The 18,101-nt window shown below is 36.4% G+C and overlaps 1 protein-coding gene across 2 annotated transcripts in view; it reads right to left on the minus strand.

The window, feature by feature from the left end:
- The window catches only part of LOC111511034 (uncharacterized), a 54,171-nt gene continuing 36,070 nt past the window's right edge, over window positions 1–18,101 (minus strand). For both annotated transcript variants that reach the window (XM_074182408.1, XM_074182406.1), the window contains exons 5-7: window positions 6,729–6,797; window positions 4,680–4,766; window positions 1–554 (exon numbers count right to left, since the gene is read on the minus strand). The gene's annotated coding sequence lies outside the window, so the exon portion shown is untranslated. The remainder of the gene's footprint in view (window positions 555–4,679; window positions 4,767–6,728; window positions 6,798–18,101) is intronic.

Here is an 18,101-nt window from a genome sequence, read left to right on the forward strand (position 1 = left end):
AATTTTTATTTTTCAAAAGTTTTTCACTCAATAATAAAATGATAGTAGTTTGAAACTCGAATATGGTATGCCTCACTGATTTGCAGCTTCGTGAAGAAGTTGTTTTTTGCATGGGTGCATGGGTGCTAGTGTTCATGAGTTCAAAACCCTACTAAGGCAGTTTTTTCATTTTTTCCAACCACTCAGTAGTCAAACTATTCAAAGATGATTCAAATGACAGAAATAAAAATTATTTTTGAAAATTCTATTCATGCTTCTTGTTACAAAATTCATAGTATAATCCTTTTTCGAAAATATTCCGTAGAATGAATCACTATATGAACAAAGAAAACACATTGGTGTTTTGACTTGATTATTACTTTTTTATATGTGAGTTGAATTCTGTTGAAAAAACAGTTGAAGCTCGGTCGATTATGGAATTATTTTCGGTGTATTCGAAGCAGATCATAATTTTTCAGACGTGCAGACCTCTTGAAGATCATTGTTCAATTCTTAGACCACGCTATACTGAATTGGACAGCTACTAAAATATGCGTCACAATGTTTCCAATCAACTAAAAGAAAAACACAATCTGTTAGTATCAAATGGGGATAGAAGTGATGTAGGTAGCGATACATCAATCAATTCAATGCAGAGTGCAACAGACTATTGGTTGATACTGGAAGTCCAAGCATTCTGGAAATGACCTCTGACTTTACGCATCCAACTTTCAACTACGAACTGCCTTATAAAGTACTGTTTCCGAGTAGAGAGGGCTAGATCCTCCGGGAGAAGGAAATATTAAGATCAGCTAGTTGTTGGATCACAGATGAATTGAAAACACCTTCCGGTTCCGGTGCAGGTGTTTTCAGTCGCAGCCCCCGGCAAAGATATCAATCTGCCTAGGAACCTATGCCACTGTATTTCAAGCGGAAATGTATGCTATTGAATTGTGTACGCAAAGATTGAAAGAATCCAATCTCATACATAAGTCAGTAAAAATATTCTCGGACAATCAAGCGGCGTTGAAAGCTCTTGGCTCCTATCGAGCATTGTTAAAATTGGTATCAATTTGCCAAAAACGACTCTCCTCGATAGAAGGAGCTAACAGATTGTTTCTGGTCTAGATTCCTGGCCATGCTGGCCCGAAAGGCATTGAGGCTGCTGACTCCCTTGCAAAGAAGGGTCTGCAAGCAGCTTAATCAGACCAGAACCTATCATTTGCATCGCATTAGGCTTTGCCAAACAAAAATTGAACACCTGGATGGCAAGGAGATATATGGACTTCTGGCAGAATCTTCCAGGACTGGCTCCACTCCGAAGCGTTTATTCATCCTTGATACCAAGCTGTTGTTGGACTATAGTAGGGATGAACTACAATGTCTAACAGGCCTTCTTACAGGTCTCTGTCATTTGAATCATCATATGCAGAGATTCGGACTGTCGCAAGACAGTGTGTGTCGCCTCTGGAAAATGATGAAACAGCACAGCACATGCTTTGTGCCTGCTCCGGGGCCAAATCAGGTTCTTAGAGTCCAGCAGAGCCGTACTCTGACCATCTGACCTGAAAGACCACTCACCATACAAACTAATCGGCTTCGTTTAGAAGCTGGGTTTATTTGGTCGAGTGTGAATAGGTATGAGCCATAATGAAGACTTTGGACCTAACCTAACCTAACCTACCTTACTGAAGAGTTATATAGAATTGGCACATATGCGAGCTGGCAATATGCAATGGAACCAGGTGAGTTCCCAACTGTTCATGGCACACCAGTTTACTTGCAGATTGAAACAGTATTGTCTTGTATTTCATCAGGAATGCTTTGATTTCATCTGATTCTTTTTCAGTGGAATCTGTAGTGAAGGACAGAGAATGGATCTCATTCGCCGACGAAGTCGAATATTGGGCATTGAAAGCCTTGTTCATTGTTTACAATTTATTCATCAAACATGTTGCGTTGTCTGGAACACTATAAATTTCACCTCTATGCTGATGACACTCAACTCTATCACAGCTTTCTCCCTCAAGGTGTAGAAAACGCATGTACGCTCATTAACAATGATCTCGAGTCATTTGTTGAGTTGGCAAGAGATCACTCTCTACTACTAAATGCCACTAAATCGAATATCATCCTTTTCGGATCAAAAGGAATCGCCAGAAAACAAGTGAATCTCTTAAAATCACGATTGATAATGTTCCTTTACAACCCACAAACGAATGCAAAAATCTTGGAGTTATAATCGACTCTGACTTGAGGTTTGAGAAACATTTAAGCAAACAAATACAACTGGCATATTCTTCGTTGAAACTCTTTTGTGGACACAGACACATACTCACGAAGCAGACGAAAACAACTCTCTGTGGTGCACTGGTTTTATCGCGTTTCAACAACTCGGATTCTTTATATGGGCCACGTTTAACCAAACAGTAGGTATGCTCAGAAAATACAGAAAGTACAAAATCCGTGTCTACGGCTCATTCACGGAATTAGGAAATATCAAAGAATATCCTATAAGTTACGGGATAAGGGGTGGATCACAATGGAAAATAGACGAATATTGAATGCTGCTAATTTATATAAAAAAATTATACAAACCAAAACGACGCCTTATCTGTACAGAAAAATCATTTTTCGTACTGATGTCCACAATCTGAACATGAGATTCAAGGGTACTGTTACCCCACCTAGCTTTAAAACTGAATTTTTCAAGCGATCTTTTAGCTATAATATATGCCAAGTGATCAACCTGTTACCAAAAGAAATGAGAAATTCAGAACTTTCTGTTTTACGGAAAAGATTAAAACTCCTTCTGTTCGACAGCTTACTTTAAGCATAAACTGTCCAACTCTAAAGATTTTTCTTCATTATGAGACCAGAATAAGTAATGGACGTCTTCTCCAGCATCCTAATAGATATTTAAACAATACCAATTTTTTATGTATTACTTTCTTTTTGTTTTAGCTCAAGTAGAATCTTTTTTAGGTTGGAAAAACAACTCAGTAGCACTTGTGCTAACTGAATTGAACTTCGCATTTTGTTCGTGTCAGCAACTAGATCTGTAATTTATTTATATATTTGTATGTAACTACAGCTGGGAAACAATAAAGACGATTATTATTATCATTATTATTATTATGATTTTTTTTCTCCGTAGTGTGCACTGGTCAGGCCCTATCCCCCGAAGCCCTGATACATTCGAAAGGGCGCGCCAGCATAATCAACCAATGACCACTCCACACACCGTGGGGTAAGTGATCATTGGGTCCGAGAATCATGTGCCCTGCGCAAGCGCAGTGAGCCAAGAATGACAGCCTTCTGCAAGCCGGTATGATTTTAGGATTCGAGAGTAGAGAAGACATCATTCCACCAAGGACTCCAATGATCTGAACATCCATCTTGACAGAGTGATCTGAATATAGTCTGCGGAGTTCGAAGAGAAAAATCTCGATATTTTATCCGTTTTTCCTCCTCTTTTCTGACGATATTCATCTCGCCAGGAGCTGAAAACTCCACGACAAATATCGTCTTGGTCTGACGGTTGAGAAGGACTACATCAGGTTTATTAGCTTGTATGAGCCTGAGGGTGGGGAACGAATAGTTCCAATAGATTCGGCACTTCTCGTTCCCCACAACGGATTCAATATCCCCCGGAGCGTTGGGCAACACCGGTGTCTCGTCAATACCGTAAGAGTGCTGTAGATGGTAGTATAGCACTCTCAGGGCCGCGTTATGTCAATGGATATAGGCCGAGACCGCATATGCTGGACATGCTGATAGCAAGTGCATTAGGGTCTCGGGCGCCTCGCGGCAGGCCCTGCACCCTGTGTCAGGAACCTCTATACCCATCACGCATCTGCGGTAGACTAAGGTATTGAAGACACCATCCTGGCAAGACATGATGAACCCCTCAGTTTCCGACTTCAGCCCACTCGACCTGAGAAAAGCGATGGTCAGGCGCTTTGATAAGCCAAGGTCTCCAATGTTATTAAAGAAGACTCCATGCATTGGCTTATCCCTGTGTCTCCGCAGAAGTAAGGTGATCGGCTTTTATCCGAGCTTTTTGCTGAACAGGTTCCAACTCGGTGACCATGCAGAGGAGAGGATCCGAACTCCTGACGACTTTACAGGCTGTATCTAGCACCATTCTGTCATGTAGACACTCCAAACTCAAAAGTCCACGGCCTCCCTGTTGTCGGGGAAGTACAACCGTGGAACGGACGATTTGGGATGCAAACTCCTATTGAGATGCATCATTTTTCGGTTCTTTACGTCGAGTTGATACAGCTCCTCACGAGTCCACTTCACTACTCCAAACGGGTAGAGTAAGAATGAAACGGCAAGCATATTCCTTGCAGCAACTTTGTTCTTCCCCGACGGTTCCGATGACCTGATCTGTCGAACAATGGTGTCCAACAATGCATTCTTAGTATAGTCTGGCACTTCTAATGATATCTACAACAGGATGGAACGGGGCTGTCTGAAGTTGGACCCCGAATGCTTTGTTGAATATTTTAGGCTATGGTTTTGATTCGTTGCCTCGCATTTCAAGCTGTGAACAGGGTCGAAGCTATTATGGCTTTTGTTTGCGAAAGGTAGATCTGGGTGGAGGAACTTCATTGTAAGACAACAGTGATGAGATTTATACAAATATACTTTGATACTTTTGCTGAGTTGTAATTGAGTAGCCTTATACTTACTGATGGAAGAACCGTCAAAGAAAGGTTGAGAACCTCCGTGCGGCATTCTGATTTCAAAAGTAGGAGTGTAGACACTAGCATTTCCACCTACGAAAATTATTAAATTACGAATAGCTGTATGTGTGGAAATTTCAAATCTCATTTGTCTCAAAAACAGTTCATGAATCAATCATAGTTATTTTTCATTTCGAATTTTTTTTGACAGATATGTGTATAGTTGCGTCATTTGATATTTTTTTGCATTAAACTTTCAAACGAAATGGGATAACGGAATGGAAGTACAGTACATTTCTTTAATGTCCTCTCCTTTTATTTTTTGAACGAGTCAACTCAAAAAAATTTAAATTTGGGATAATGGAATTAATATTTTATTTTGAAGAGAAATCGACAGACGTTTAAGAAGTTGTCAAAAAATGTCAGTATGACAATGAACATTATTGTTAAGTTAGAATATTCCCATTTAGTTTTCGGTTTTACTAGTAGAAAGGTACCACGTCAACAATCTCTAAAATTATCATTTCTCGTCCATTGGAAAAAAAAATTGAAGCGATTTTTATTTACGGTGCGATGGGTAACTTTCACGAGACCGGAAGGATTTTCAATGAACGTTTTCCGAATCGTCCTATCTGTAGAAAATATTTGAAAGGTCTTGTATCCAAATTCACAACTATCGGTAGTGTACATAACAAAAAGCCCCCAGGTCATCCGTCCATTCCGGAAGAACAGCAAGTGCAAATAATTGGTGAGATGGTAGTAAATCCTAAACAGTCTACTTATTCCGTTGCAAATGTTTGTGAGGTGTCTCCTTCTACTGTGTGGATACTTTTGAAGAGGAATAGGTATCATACATATGAAATTAAAATGGTACATCAATTAACTGAAGATGACCCTGATTGAAGAAGAGAATTCTGCTAAATCATGACGGAAACCATTGCAAGGCATCCTACGTACCCATCTCCATAATATTTGTTTAGGTGACGAATGTACATTTTTTTTTAAACGGCAATGTTCACAAAGACAAAATTGCCGTTATTGGAGTGACACCAACACTCACGTTTTCCGGGAAACACATACCCAATATCCAGAAAAAATTAACATTTGAGCAGGAATATTGGAAAACCATATTGTAGGACCTCTATTCATTGATCAAATTTCAACAGAGGAACTGTATTTGAATATGCTGGAAACTACTATTGACCCTCTCATCACTGAACTCGTCGAAGCAAATCCTAATGAATTCGATATGGATATTGAATTTCACCAAGATAGAGCACCACCACATTACTCCAGATAAGTAAGAAACTATTTGGATACTAGTTTTCCCTGTCTTTGAATTCGTCGTCGAAGTCCTACAGAATGGCCAGTCCGCTCGCCAGATTTGACACATTTGGACTTTTTTATGTGGCTATTTGAAGCAGAAGGTGTACGAAACTGAACCTGCTTCAATATTGGATATACGGTAGAGAATAATAAATATTTGTAGAGATATTGACGTTACTGTGTTCGAAAATGTTCGGCGTGAAATATCGGATAGGCTGTTCATATGTCAAGAAGTTCAAGGCAACCATTTCGAACATCTTCTGAACTGTCCTCAAGCTTATTACCTCATATTATGTGGTTGAATGCCAATGTACTCAGGCAATTATTAAAAGTTCCGCCATTTTGTAGTAGTTGAAGATATTGAAATTATATTCCAGGGTTGTGAAGCATTTGTCAGGAGCTTCAAAAAGACGTGTCCCTAGATCCCCCTTTCCATTCAATTTTTTTCCCAGATGGCGCCCAGTCGCCATCTTGAAAGTTTCATTTGTCAATTTCACTTCAGAATAAAGTATTCATGCATTAATTTCATTATTTAAATTTTTTGAGTTGACCTGTTCAAACAATATAGGAGGGGGACATTAAAGTAATGAACTGTATATTCTGATCAGAATTAGACTCAAAATAGATTTTGCAATATCACAAAGGAACAATGAATTACTCTCACGGACTTGAGAAAAGCGGTTATCATTTCGTAATGTTGTCAGTGGCTTAGATAAGAATGAAACTCACCTGATCAGCTTCCTCTTGCCTGAGTTTGCCAATGGGATAATTGAATAAAAATGATAGAAATTTTTCATTCTGAAAATTAAAAGATTTTTGTTTAGTAAATTCATCAGAATTGTTGGTCAATGAAGTGCTGTTATATCATGATGAGTCAAGATTCTCGTTCAATAAACGTTGCAAATTGTATCATGATTTTCATATGTCTTTGAAGAAGTAACAGAAAACATTCCAAAAATTTTTGGCAGACAATTGTGACAAAGTATCAATGAGAAATGTTATCACCAATGGAGATATTCTTTATGAAAAGCTAAGCACAATCATTTCAGATTGTAATAATCCAAAACTGCCAAATACAATGATTTTTAGAAACAAGTTCAAACAATATGACCGCTTGTCGTTTCTGTCCCTTCAGACAAGATGGCGTCCATCGATAATGATTATATGATAATAATGAAGAAATGTCTACCCCTGTCTAGGCATCACTTTTCATAGAGTATTCTCATTTACTGTGCTATTTATGATTTCGACAATGAAGTAATGAAGTATATCAATTTCAAGAATGAGGCTTTTTTTCGAGAAAAAAACACAAGCACTACGCAAAAAACCTTGAGGCGTTATAAAAGCGGTGCTTGTGCGAAACTAGAGATTCACGTTGGATTTGAATCACTGCAGATCAAATTCATTTGAAAGAAAGTTTTCAAAACGTTTATTCCACATAAATGTAGTTATCCAAACTGAAGTGTGAAAGTATCTACAGGTGTAACTGAATAAGTGTAAAACATTCAAGGAGGTGATTCCTCATCGAAAAAAGATAGGATCTTTCACATAAAAAAACTTCATTGGAGCATCCCTTGTTAAGATACAGCCCCTTGAAGGGGGTACATAAAATTTTTATAACAATTTTTTTCACAAGCACTGAAAAAGTTACAATATTGAAATCAACCTGACGTTTTGTACTATCAAAAAGACACTTAGCCAGTGATTCATTTGGTTTACCCCATGGTTGTAAGGGGTGGAAAACGCAACCCTTAAAATTTATTTCCAATGTAACTTTTTGTCTAATGATTTGTTTATCATTTAAAAATTCATTTCTGATAGCCTGTTTCATTCTAAACAAAAAATGTCTTCTGGGTTTTTTGCCCAAAATAAACCAGTTCGCAGCAAAAAATTATTTTACGAACAACTACAGAGATACATCGTCATGAATGCGAACTGGATTTATTGATATTCTGTAGTTGGTACCTGCATTGAACGATTAAAGGGTGAAAAACAAAACTTATTCATCAATAACAAAACACACAACATGTAGAAATCATAGTAAATGTTCAATATGTCTACCTTCAGACATTACGTATGCGTCTAGACGTCGGCGCATTGAGCCACGTTTTCGCTCAAATATTCCTGGAGTCTCTGGTTACCCTGCACGCATCGATGATGCGGTTTCTCAAATCCTCTACATGGCAAACAGGAGAGTACGATAAACCAAATGCTGTAAATGATCCCAAATAGAGAAATCGAGAGGATTGAGATCCGAGGATCGAGCGGACCAGTTCTGTGGTCCTTCTCGACCTATCCACTGATTTGCATATGTTTCTGTTAAATGCTGACGTGCTACTTGAGTAAAATGGGCGGGGGCCACATCATGCATGAAAAACATATCCCTTCTGACGCCCAAAGGAACTTCCTCCAGCAGTACTGGATGCACTTTTCTTAGAAAATGAACTTATGCCTCAACATTTAATAGAGCAGGTAGAAAATGAGGCCCAATTGAATCATCTCCTTTTTTTTTTTTTTTTTTTTTTTTTTTTCTGATTGATTCGGCCGTTACTTGATGAAGATCCATAGTAATTTCACAAACTACACTTAAACGATTTGATCTCCACTAACTTAGTGGAGATCAAATCGTTTAAGTGTAGTTTGTGGAATCATCTCCAATAACTCCGAGCCACACGTTAAGAGAAAAACTGTTCTTGATGGTTAGTTTCGACAATAGCGTGAGGGTTTTCATCAGCCCATATGTGGTAATTATGAAAATTAATAATCTTATCCCAAGAAAAACTACATTCGTCTGTGAAGTCTATCGTCTTCAGGAAGTCACAATTTCTTCTAATCATTTCCAGCATCCAATTGCAAAATTCGGAAAGTCTCGTGGTAACAGTGCCTGTACTTGTTGCAGATGGTAAGGGTATAAGAGTTGTTCCTTTGAAATTCGAAATACCGTCATATGATCAACATTTAGCCGGAAAACAATCTTTCTAGTACTGGTAGAAGGTTGTTCTTCAATCAAATTGAGTACTGCTTCGTCAAGCTGTGGTGTTCGTACTTCTCGATGGCGACCACAATCCTGCGTTCTTTTGTCGAATCAACCATATTCTCGTAATAGTTGATAAGGTCGAGCAAATATTCTATGTGAAGGATGCTGCCGTTGAGGATACAGTTCAGCATATCTTCTAGAAGCTGATGCATATCAGCCATTTCCTCATTTGTGTATGCCATTTTAATAACAAGTGAATTATTAAAGTAACAAATTGAGAACAGAACAACAATACACAATTCAATTTCAAAAATTCACAAACTGACAGCGTCATGCCAATTCAATTGTCACTATCGCTAACATCGACCTAATAGATAGATCAGTTTTGTATTTTCGCATTTATGACGATGTATCTCTGTAGTTGTTCGTAAAATAATTTTTTGCTGCGAACTGGTTTATTTTGGGCAAAAAACCCAAGAGATATTTTTGTTTAGAATGAAACAGGCTATCGAAAATAAATTTTGAAATGGTAAACAAATGATAACATGATAATAATAATAACAAAACGTCAGGTTAATTTCAATATTGTAACTTTTTTGTGCTTGTGAAAAAAATTGTTACACAAATTTTATGTACCCCCTTCAAGGGGCTGTATCTTAACAAGGGATGCTACAATGAAATTTCTTTTGATGAAAGATCCTATCTTTTTTTCGATGAGGAATCACCTCCTTAGATGTTTTACACTTATTTAGTTACACCCTGTATAAGGAGGGTAATTTTTGTATTGCATTTGTATTTTTGGAATAGTGGCCTACAGTGGTCTTTGAAATCTGCAAACGCAATAGTTCGAACTGCCTTTTATTATAGTTTGAAGACTTTTATTGAATTGGTGGAACTGCCCCACAATATTGTAGCATATGCTATATGGGAGTGAAAGAGTGCGTAAAAGGTATTCAACAGAACATGTTCACCCACTACTTTCCATTATATTTACATACTTTCCCGATATTTCTAGTAGGCTGATGTCCATCTTTCAACACATTGTTTGGTGACAAATGAAATAAAGTTGTTTATTGTCAGATTCATGCTCTCAGAAGATACAATATGGCTCGTGCTGGTTATAATAATCACGATTTCTTTAACTTATTAGTAATTTATGGCAAATGCAATAAGGTGTTAACAAGAACATGTGATGCTTATGCTACAGGGTATCCAGAAAAACCGAAACCATCTCCAAATATCGTTAGATGATGAATCTTCAATCTTACGAACTTTGGATTATTCGAAAAAAAAATTATCAAAATTAAAACGGTGGTTGATAATGGAGATAATGCGATTACAGTGCTTGGGTACTTCACTGCTTTTCCAGAAGCATCTTTGAAAGATGCGGCACGAGATTTGGGATTGAATAAAATGTCCATGCAGAGAATATTAGTAAAACATAAATGGCATCCGTATTCTCATACTGTAGTCCATAGCCTGCAGCTATCCGATTATGAGAAAAAAATTAACGTTGCGGAGTTCTTCATTATAAAAAATCAAGAAAACGACCAATTTTTGAGGAGCGACGAAACAAAATTTACCAAAAATTGGATATTCAACAGGCGGAGTTCTCACTACTGAAGCGATACAAACCCGCATTCAGTTCGGGAACGACAATTTCAAGACCGTTGGAATTTCAATGTTTACTGCGCTGTTGAAGATGACGCAATAGTGACGCTTCACTTCTATGATGAAAATTAAATGATTAATTGAAAACTATCGGAATTGTATTGTTTCTTCGATTTAAAAAACATTAAAATACATCAATCATGAAAATGGCATCACGGTAGCTATGTAATAAACATTCATAGCATCTAGAAAATACCTAACAGACCAACAGGTATTTTTATTTTCAGGTGAACGATACCTAGATATTTAAAAAAATCTCGACACGGATCATTTGGAAAAACTGACGCTCGCTGATCATCGAAAAAATTGGTATCAACATGATAGAGCACCTCCACATAATCATCACATGGTGAAGATTTATTTGGAAGAAACGACCAGTGGTTTGGAACCGATGGTCCTCAATTATGGCCACCGCGATCGACCGATTTAACTCCAATGGATTTTTTTGTTTGGGGTTACATAAAAAACGGGGTGTATTCTAACACGCCAACAACAAAAGAAGATTTTCAGCAGAGAGTTCGTACTGCTTTCAACTCTATTCCACCGGACGTGATGGGACGAGCTGTAGGAGACGTCATACGGAGAAGTGTGAAATGTTTAGAAGTTAGAGGCAATGTATTTGAACATTTGTTGCAATAAAAAAAGCGGTTGACAAAAATGTCACATGTTCTTGGTTAACATTGAAACTAAATTTGAAATTGTTGTTTATTCAAATCATGATTTTGTCTTGAATATGGGATTATTTTTCATGAGATATTCAATGTGAACTAGGCAACAAAGAAATTTTATCGGACAAAATTGGAGGGGTAAAAACGTAAATCCTCGCGTGATAATAATTTCTATTGCGGAATATCACTAAAATTATAAGTTTTGGGTATAGGGAAGTATATCATAACTAGGGCTTATTTTTATAATAGAACTGAACCTTGAGGAAAAAAATTGGGGTTTCCAATTGAAAAAGTTGAGATTTTTAATTTTTCTCATTCACTTATTGGACGCAAATTTTTGCGCACCCTGTGGATTATTCAGTGGTGATGCGTGATCCTTTCAATCTTCAATTATCACTATTCACTAGCTGCATATTTTTAAAAATGTTAATTTACATGAAAATGACGTATGTTCGAGAGGCTACATCTGTCACTGTTTCTAAAACAACTTGAAATACTCGAAAACGGGTCATTTTGGATAAAGGGTATGATACATAAGTTAGAATCTAAATCATGGAAAAAATTAAAAAATGAGGTGAAATACAGGGTGTGCCGTTGAAAATAACAAAGATAACGTCACTTCCGGTGAAACTCGAAACGTCACCTCAACGAAAATATTTAATTTGAATTTTCCATTAGTTCTCCATCCATCCTATCAATTTTCAGAATCGCCCTACTTCCAGTTTTCTATACATATAGATCGCGTTAACTCGTCAAGATATCATCCTATATGCATCCATAGATGACAGACTAAATTTCGTGACTTCAAGAGCTCAAATTCACGGATCATTAGAGATGAAACAAATATCTAGCCAAGGGAAATTTCGGAAATGATCTTGAAGATTCTCCCACTCAGCAGGTCTGTAATACAAAACTTTGCGCGGCTTAGATTGTAACCCAACATTCATCGGTAATCCACTTAAAACTGAAACGAGTTTGTGGTCAGAAAATCCCAATGGAGACCTTACGGTGACTGTGTGCATTTTCGGATTGGTTGTTAGATCCAGAAGACTGGCATATTCTCTATAATTTCGGAATTGACTCTTTACGATGATGTGTATGTCATACGAAAGCGTTACTCTCAGACAGAAACTGGAAAATGAAGCTTTTTTCAAAACAACTGGGTCCATATGAACATCAAATTACACAACTGAAAAAATACTTCTGAAACAACTACTTTTTCACGGTGAGAAAAGTTAACAGTCACGCATCAATAGAGATGCAGAAATGTCAAGTTTTTTTGACATTTGTACAAAAAATCATTTCGACTCGATATGTTCCAAAATTGTTATGGAGTAACTCCACTCCACGGTAGTGCGTGTATGTGATCAACAATCGTAGACAAAGCATCAAATTGGGAAATCAATTATCTGTAGCTAGAAATGTAATCTTGGGAGTACCTCAGGGCTCAGTTCTGGGACCACTTTTTTTCACACTTTATACTAACCAATTTCATAAACATGTTGAACATTGTAAAAAACACATGTATGCTGATGACATACAACTATACCTCCCTCTTGAAGTTGACGACTTGAACAACGCTGCTAGAAAGTTGAACAATGACTTAGAAACCATATCAAATGTTGCCGAACTGCATTCCCTTGTGCTCAATCCAAAAAAATCAGTAGCACTAGTATTTGGAAGCAATGCTCATGTAGCATCAGTTAAAAATAACTTGAAACTGTATCTGAATAATGAAGTAATTAGATTTGAAAGTAATGCAAAAAATCTTGGTTTAATGTTAGATGAGTCTTTAAGATTTAGAGAACATATCAATCGAAATATTCAGAGAGCCTATGGTGCACTACGATTACTATATCCTCACAAAATGTACCTCAATGTACCTATAAAGAAAATGTTTTGCGAGTCTCTAGTTTTAGCACAATTCAATTATTGTTTTCCGGTCTACGGACCTTGTCTTGACTACGATACCTGGTCCAGAGTACAACGTGTTCAAAACTCTTGTATTCGTTATATATATGGAATTAGGAAGTATGAACATGTGTCCCACAAGCTTGCGGAACTGAACTGGTTTAACATGAAAGATAGGTTCAAATTTCATTCATTATGTTTATTTCATAAAATTATATCATACAGAAATCCGCCTTATTTATATCGTAAAATAACATTCAGGACAGACGTACACAACATGAATTTGAGAAACAAAAATGTAATCACATGTCCACAACACAAGACCGCAATTTTCCAGAGAAGTTTTTCATATTCAATTTTTCATCTTTATAATTCTATTCCCGATTCGCTAAAACACCATAGTAATTTATATAAATTCAAAAGAGCTTAAAAGTTTCCTGCAAGTTAACACATTCTGATGCAGTTCCGTTTTGTATACCCTTTTTTTTTTCTATAATCTGTGTTTCACAAGTAGTCATTTTTCGTTATCTCTCATACAACTTTCTTTTTTTCCACTTGGTTATTGGTGGTGAATATTCAGGTGACCCAACAAATGTCAAATGTCAAATGCCAAAAAATTGTGACATAAAAATTTAGGTTTTAGGATTAGTTAGGTTAGTTTTCAAGTTATAATATGCTTATTTAAAATAGCAAGGGTTGAGTGGTAGAGCACCCTCGGGTGAACTCCCCCTTGGGATTTTTGTGTAACAAGATGAATATCATGCATTTTATTTTTCATTGGAAATAAAGACATTATTATTATTATTATCATTATTATTATATGATCCCCCAAAGAAATGTTATTCCTTACCACTTTATTCACCTCTTCAGTCTTTTTTGCCATCAGAGTCATGGAATGATACGCCGGAATTTTCAGAAACAAATACTGATATAATTTTTCTGAATTACTCCATATCTCACCAAACGTGAGGACAAATGTATCAGTGATAACATAACATGAGAGAACTATTATGAAAATTGGAATATAGGGATACAAAAACTTTGACAAATATATACCATTTCGTTGAATGGCTATGTATAGTCTTATATGTTTTGTAATTTTCTCATGAATTTCGACATCTTGGTACTGATAATCGTAAAATATAGCGGTGTTTGAATAGTAAAAACTTCGATACTCCGGAGGTATCAACATCAACAGCGTGTTTTTCACACAGAACTGGTCAAGTAGATAAAGCATTTTGGGTAGTTCAGAGAGCATTGAAAGCTCATAAGCAAGCGACAATATGAAATGTGCAGATGAGACTTTCGCTATATTCAAATAAAAGTTCTGGATGTCAGTGTACCAAACTCTGAAGAAAATATTCGTTAGCGTGAAACAGCAGGCGTAACAATTGAAAAGACGTCGTTTCAAGGCCAGAGACCTATATTCCTTTGACCATGATCTCGATTGTATTCTGAAAAAATCTTTCTGTCTTAGAATACTTAGATACCCGTTGAACGATTTGACATATATTGGTATCGACATCAATCTCCAAAACCAGCAATAAATTGCGCTAAGATAGAGAAACGAATCACTGGCTAGTTCTAGACACTCATTTGTAGACGTGCAGTTTGTTTTCTTCGAGGTTATAGCCGTTAACACCACGGCATTTATGGAAAGTGCTATCCATTGAAGGCAATATAACACTTTTCTTATTTCGACCTGAGCAATATTTTTTTGTTGATTATGCGAGCATTTGTACCCTATAGGTGTAAGTACAGTCCCAGTGATTGCTTTCATGTAACAAACCAGACAATCATTTTTGTTTCTACTCATTTTGAACTGATACTGAAATATCGAAGCTTGCCTTGTTAGAATAACTTGCTGCTGCTCGATTCCACGGCTCATCATCATCAAAATCCTTAATCGAACGAATTATCTGAGTAATGATCGTATGCTAATAAGCATCATAATCATTACAATTTTTTTGTGACAATCACCGTCTGTCCAGTTATAACTGAGCACCTTGTGATGATTGATGAGACGATCATATTGTTATACATCATTTTTCTTTCCTATTCTATTCATTTATCAAAACAGAGAACGATTTTCAAAATATGTGATGGAATTGATTAACTTGATGAAAATCCATAACGTATTCAAGTTACATTTCATTTGTTTGAAGGTGGTTGACAATATTTCTTGATGCATTTCATTAGTTCGGACTTGCATTGTCTAATATAATATAAAATGATATGGAATCCCTGAAAGAATCTATAAAATTAAAAAGATTTGCTAGAAAACTCACGATTATAATAATCGTCTTCGGGTGGTAACTGTCATCACCCGAAGACGATCGTGGATACTAACAAACGAAACTTCATGTAGTAACTTGGTTTGAAATCTTTCAATTTTGATTTTCATTTCTTATTAATTGTTAATCCATACTCCTTTTCATTTTATCACATTTCATTATATTGTTTCCATTATACAGTGCATTTAATGTCCCCCCTTTCATTTTTTGAACGGGTCAACTCAAAAAATTGAATTCTGAGACGATAAAATTAATACTTTATTTTGAAGTGAAATCGACGTTTGAAACTTTCAAGATGGCGACTGGGCGCCATCTGGGAAAAAATCAAATGGAAAGGGGGGTCTTGTGACATATCATTTTGAAGCTCCTGACGAATACTTCATAATCCTAGAATATGAAGTCAATATCTTCACCTACTACAAAATGGCGAAACATTTAATAATTTCCCAACTAACACATCAATATCGATATTTCTAGAAATATTCCTTTTTATTTGCCATATGGCAATTCCAACAACCCAATAAGGTTTCTTGAGTTATTTTTTATTTATAAAAGCGACAAAAAATGTCAGTAAGACAATGAACATCAGTTAGACTATTCTCATTTATGGGAAAAAAAGTTTTTGGTTTTCTACTACTCCATCTTGATACAAAAAACAAGGATGAGGTAATCTTCCAAGGAAAGGAAGTAATCAATTCTAAATTAAGTAACTCTATACATAGATGTGTAGATCATGCGAAAAAGTAACTTTCAGACACAAACTGAAAGAAAGTCCCCCAGAAGCAGATACTTTCATATAAACATTGAATTACACAAAAGAAAACATTTTTTTCGAAACAAATACTTCTATATGAACACTGAATTATACAGAAGATACTTTTCTCTACTCAGTTTGTATTTCAAACATTCGTTGTGGAATACAAATCAGACAACATTCACATGAATTCTACTTTAAATGAATGGTAATAAATTGCACTTACATGGAACACTGTCACCCTCACTGGTATACACCAATGTTTCGCCCAAGGCTCTTCAGTACCAAATTGGATGATATTATAGAAAATACACACAGTTCATTCATGAATTACGATTTTTTAATGTCACGGAATAGTTTTCGATATCACGTCAACAATCTTTAAAATGGTCAATTCTCGTCCATTGGAAGAAAAAATTGAAGCGATTTTTATTTACGGTGCAACGCGTAACTTTCACGGGATCGAAAGGATTTTCAATGAACGTTTATCGAATCGTCCTATCTGTAGAAAATATTTGAAGGAACTTGTATCCAAATTTACAACTACCGGTAGTGTACATAACAAAAAGCCCCGAGGTTATCCGTCCATTCCGGAAGAACGGCAAGTGCAGATGATTGGTGGGATGGTAGTAAATCCTGAACAGTCTACTCATTTCATCGCGTGGAGAATTTTGAAGACGAATAGGTATCATCTATACAACACTAAAATGGTACATCAATTAACTGAAGATGACTCTGATCAAAGAACAGAATTCTGCGAAATCATGACAAAAACCATCACAAGGCGTCCTACCTGTCTCCACAATATTTGTTTCAGTGACGAATGTACATTTTTTCAACGACAATATTAACAGACAAAATTGCCGTTATTGGAGTGACATCAACCCTTACGTTTTCCGGGAAGCACATACCCAATATTCAGAAAAAAATAACGTTTCGGCAAGAATATTGGAAAACCATATTGTACGACCTCTATTTATTGATCAAAATTCAACGGGGTAACTGTATTTGAATATGTTGGAAACTACTGTTGACCCTCTCAACACTGAAATCATCGAAGCGAATCCTAATGAATTCGATATAGATATTGTATTCCAACAAGATGGAGCACCATCACTTTACTCCAGACAATTAGGAAACTATTTGGATACTACTTTTCCCGGTCGTTGGATTGGCAGTCGAAGTCCTACAGAATAGCCAGCCCGCTCGCCAGATTTGATATCTTTGGATTTTTTTATGGGGCGTTTTGAAGCAAAAGGTGAACGAAACTGAACCTGCTTCAATATTGGATATATGGCAGAGAACAATAAATATTTGTAAAGATATCGACGTTTCTGTGTTAGAAAATGTTCGGCGTGAAATATTGGATGGACTATTCGTATGTCAAGAAGTTCAAAGCAATCATTTGAAGCATCTTCTGAACTGACCTCAAGCTTATTACCTCATATTATGTGGTTAAATGTAAATGTATTCAGGCAATTATCAAAAGTCGCCATTTTGTAGTAGTTGAAGTTATTGACATTATATTCTAGGATTGAAAAGCATTTCTCAGGAGCTTCAAAAAGATGTGTCACAAGACCCCCCTTTCTATTTAACTTTTTTCCCAGATGGCGCCCAGTCGCCATCTTGGAAGTTTCATCTGTCAATTTCACTTCAAAATAAAGTATTTACGCATTAATTTCATTATCTCAAATTTCAATTTTTTGAGTTGACCCGTTCAAGAAATGGGCTGTTTCGTTATATTAGAATAAAATGATAAGCTGGAATACAGGGTCATTCCTATTCAATGTGTCATTGATAATCCCCAAAAAAATACTAAATTGAAAT

Source organism: Leptinotarsa decemlineata, unplaced genomic scaffold (genome assembly GCF_025532065.1).
Source record: "Leptinotarsa decemlineata unplaced genomic scaffold, Ldec_3_MD MMD2_P_RNA_scaffold_2, whole genome shotgun sequence".
Classification (NCBI taxonomy): Eukaryota; Metazoa; Arthropoda; class Insecta; order Coleoptera; family Chrysomelidae; genus Leptinotarsa; species Leptinotarsa decemlineata.